At 42.6% G+C, this 4,860-nt stretch overlaps 1 pseudogene; it reads left to right on the forward strand.

The window, feature by feature from the left end:
- Positions 1–1,664: 1,664 nt before the first annotated feature.
- On the forward strand, positions 1,665–1,789 carry LOC116221218 (annotated as a pseudogene).
- The last annotated feature ends 3,071 nt before the right edge of the window (positions 1,790–4,860 follow it).

Consider the following 4,860-nt stretch of genomic DNA (forward strand, 5'->3'; position numbering starts at 1 on the left):
TTACCCTATACCAGCACAGGCTTTGCACCTGTTCAGACAACGATTCTCACCGTTCAGTTGTCATGGTCCATTCCCAAAAGGGAATTTGCGAGCTTAATGAAAGGTTTTGTCATGGAGACACACGGCGAGCGCAAAGGTGCTGCTAGGGCAATTCCCCAAGAGCTATTTTTTAACATGGGGTGGTGGGATTAAATGGGTTTTTTGAAGTAGCCGTTTTAATAAAGTCTTCAAAAACATTGGTAAAAAAGGTCTTACATCGAATTTTGCGCACGGTGACGGACATGCGCCTCAACAGTCGCTCAAGTAAAGTATTTTACTGGAACATGCGAGTCATGAGAAAGATATAGAGATAGTGAGTCCATTGTGTATGTGCCCTCTGGCCAACGGCAAAAGTTCTCCAACTTGATTATAAATATTTGATTTGATTTCAGTATTTGCTTTAAAGTAAAATAGGGCAAGCCGTGCCTGCAGGTCCTTATCACACAGTACCATTTCGCAAGAAATGTATCAGTTCAATGCAAAGGGTGGTTGTGACTCGCCCACTAGTGGCTACCAATCAGACTTTGAAAGGCTTTCAGAAATAACCTGAGAATTCATAACAGAGTTATTTGATTTAGCCATCTCTACAAATTACAGTGATGATGATTATTGACGCCATGATTAATACGCATACACCTGACTAATGAGAAAAGTGATACAACCTCCAATATAGATGGTACATCTTCAGCATGACCGATGTGACACGTTAGGAGGCCAAAAAATATTGACCTACAACTTTTGAAGTTCTACGCAGTCTTATCCACCAAATCCCTCAACAAAGTAAATTGTTGCTTATTTGAAAAATATCAAGAGCAAAGATTCCAGAGCATGGCATGGAAGAATATGGACATGCTCCTGGAAACGGGAAGGAAACATGACCGAGAACTATGCATTATCAGAAACTGCAACTGGTATGAGTCATGAAGTCATGCCATATTTCCAGAAAATGATGACACTTAACATGGGTGGACAACATTACCACATCTTTAAGTCTACTTTGAGCAAACCCAGTACATTGTAGGCATGAATTACTCTAGACCACGACCTCTCTGGAATTTGAGAAAGTGATTTCCCCAGAGACAAATATGCATATCCACAACTGGTGTGTACATCCTAACCTAAACAAACAAACATTCAAACACACACACAATATGCCAGAGCTGAAACATGGAACACACACACTGACTGATGAAAAGAAGATGCATGCTATGATGTTCTATGACAATTTTGGTAATTGCTATAATTGTTGATACAGTATAATAAGGCATTTCCCCCTTTTCAGCTGTAATCCTGGTGGAGTAGCCAACTGAGGTATTTCCCCAAGACTGGAATTTAAATTAAAATCCTTTGAAGTTCTCGTTCTTCGTCTCCTAAACCGGAAAACCGCCCAACCAGTCGCTTGTGAGACTACACAGACCCCCTGGGCCCTACACTGAATTTCTATCCAAGTTCTCTGACTTCCTATCCACCCTGATTATTACTTCAATAAAAACTCAGATTTTAACATCCACTTGGATCACAAAAACAAGTCTCACAATCACATTCCAATCACTGATAGACTATCAGGCTTCACCAACATGTAAACACACCCACACATAACTGCAACCACACGTTCGCGTTGTAGGATACTTACCTGGCAGGGGCGATACAATGATCAAGAAGGTTGTTTGTCCAGGGCGAATTCCTCAAATGTAGGAATCTCGACTGCACAATTTCTGGTAGTGGGGAACTGCTTTCGAGCTCTCCCCTGATTTTTTTGTGGCACGGTGGCTCAGGTGCTTGCACTGCCGCCTCACAGCAAGAAGGTCCTGGGTTCGACTTCCGCATGGGGCGCTGTTGGTACTGGGGGCAGGTTCTCCCCAGGCCTTCAGTGCTCAGGTGGGCTATCTCCCGGACCTTTCTGTGTGGAGTTTGCATGTTCTCCCTGTGTTCACAAGGGGTTTCCTCCACTAAGAACCCCAACAGAAAAACATGCAGAAGAACACTCTCCTGTCCGTCCCTGACCAAGACGGACGGATCACTTAACTTGGTCCCCGGGCGCCATAAAGGCTGCCCACTGCTCCTGGACAGTCCAGGATGGGAAATGCAGAGGAAAAATCCACTGCGACCTCTTTGACATGCGTGTGTGTGTGTCATGTGTCGCCACCCTAAAATGCACATGTGTGTTGCTGTGTGTCGTGTGTGCCAAATAAAACTGACTTTGACTTTGACTTTGTAGTGTGGACAGGGGACACGGGTTTTCAGATACCTTCGGTTGCCATGCCATGCCATGTGGGTAGCTTTCGCTCGAGAGGCTATAACGTCAAAATAAACATGGAAGGTGAAATAAATATGCTGCTCTGTCTCTACAATTGACTTAGTTTAGTTAGTGTACTTCAGGTACAAGTACTTTTCCTGAATAGATACGCGTTACTCCTACGCAGAAGGCAAGCGCTGTACTCGGTGTGTTTGAACGATGGGGGGAAAAGGCATATTGCGTAGAAATTACGCCTGAATTGGGCGCAATTCTGTTAGTAAATCTGGCCCTCAGAGAGAGAGAGAGAGCCTGGGCTCACTCCCAGACTGCAGCAGATGAGCGAGAAGCAAAATTAAACACATCAAACAAGGTTAATATATACAGCGGGTAAAATAAGTATTGAACACGTCACCATTTTTCTCAGTAAATATATTTCCAAAGGTGCTATTGACATGACATTTTCACCAGATGTTGGTAACAACCCAGGTAATCCAAACATACAAAGAAACCAAAATAAATTCGTTCAGAATTTAAGTTATGTCTAATAATGTGAAATGACACAGGGAAAAAGTATTGAACTGATATTTATTTATTTAATACTTTGTACAAAAGCCTTTGTAGGTAATGACAACTTCAAGACGCTTCCTGTATGGAGAAACTAGTCGTATGCATTGCTCAGGTGTGAGTTTGGCCCATTCTTCCACACAAACAGCCTTCAAATCTTGAAAGTTCCCTGGGCCTCTTCTATGAACTCTGATCTTCAGTTCTGTCCATAGATTGTCAATTGGATTCAAGTCAGGTGATTGGCTGGGCCATTCTAGCAGCTTTATTTTCTTTCTCTGAAACCAATTGAGAGTTTCCTTGGCTGTTCATTGTCTTGCTGAAATGTCCACCCTCGTTTCACGTTCATCATCCTGGTAGATGGCAGCAGATTTTTATTAAGAATGTCTCGGTACATTTTTCCATTCATCCTTCCTTCAATTGTGTGACGTTTGCCAGTACCGTATGCTGAAAAGCAGCCCCACAACATGATGTTCCCCCCTCCAAACTTCATTGTCAGTGCAATTTCTCTTCCAAACATGGTGTGCATTATGGCCAAATTTTGCTCTCATCTGACCAGACTATATTCTCCCAGTATTTCACAGGCTTGTCCAAATCTTGTGCAACAAACTTTAAATGAGCTTCAACATGCTTTTTCTTCAGCAATGGAGTCTTGCGTGGTGAGCGTGCATACAGGCCATGGTGTATGCACGCATGGTCCTTGGCTCTTGGACAACTCTGATAATTCTTTTCACTCCTCATCTTGCGAGGAGTTTATGGTGAAATTATGTTTCGTTACATTATGGCCCCAACAGTGCTAACTGGAACATAGGAAGTTTAGAAATGCGTCCGTAAACAATGGCATCAGTATGTTTTGCAACAATAAGGTTGCGTAGGTCTTGAGAGAGCTCTTTACTTTTACCCAGCATGAGATGTTTCTTGTGTGACACCTTGGTAATGATACACCTTTTTAAAGGCCATCAATTGGGACTGAACCAGCTGATATTAATTTGCACTGACAAGGGGCCGGATTGCTTCCTAATTACTGATAGATTTCAGCTGTTGTCTTGGCTTTCCATGCCTTTTTGCACCTGCCTTTCCCTCCCTCCCGTATTTTTTCCTTGGAACCAGGAAGTGTTGCTAAATGCTAACACTAAAAAACTACAAACTTCATTTTGTATATGAGCCAGCCACGCCGCGGTGTTGTCATGTGTTACCATGAGTTCATGTCTTCGCATGACTGTGTTAGCCAGATCTACTTGGGATCCTCCCGGGGGGGGTATATACTGAGGTAACCTCCACACATTTAGTGAAGTTGATTCCAACAGACGTCATATGCACATCCATTTTGGTACTTCCTCTGGCCGAGTTCCTCTCAGGATCACAAGGAAGGGTATTCCCTGACTGGGGATTTAGCCTGAAATAGCTGTATTACTTCACTGCTTGCGTCCGTAGAGCACAATCATCTGCTAGCACAGTGTGATTCAGAGCTGAAGCAACTTGTTGTTGGCCAATTGAAAGGAAATGACAGAAGTCAAGGGTACATCAGGTGCCAAGTCGTTAAGGAGTAAACCCAGACACACACACACGCAGAGCTCGGGAGACCACAGAGGGATCCTGCAAATCTTTTGCATGCCGTTTCTTACATCACTGACAATCCTCATGACTCAATCATCAAGAAGCACATGTGCAATCCAGTCATCGGGGTTACAAAGTGAGGACAGAAAAATAAATAAAATAAAAGTGCCACATTTTAAAGATGTGACAGTCCCTATGAAAGTTGTTTTTGTTTGCGGAGAACATGGTATCTTAGCAATCTTACTATCCATATCTGTAGCCCAGAGAAAAAGTATAAAACTATTTTACAAAGCAACAGCTCTATTGGGAATATATTTCAAGACATTTTTCCTCAGATAGGGTGGAACTATATTTCAGTTGAGTAGATTTCACCTCACATCCCTGATTTCCATGAAATCTCTGAACAACTGCATTTATAAAATGTATTTGCGAGGAATTAGAAAGAAAATAAAGAAAAGGCTTTTACC

The sequence above is a fragment of the Clupea harengus genome, chromosome 7 (assembly GCF_900700415.2).
Source record: "Clupea harengus chromosome 7, Ch_v2.0.2, whole genome shotgun sequence".
NCBI classification, from domain to species: Eukaryota; Metazoa; Chordata; class Actinopteri; order Clupeiformes; family Clupeidae; genus Clupea; species Clupea harengus.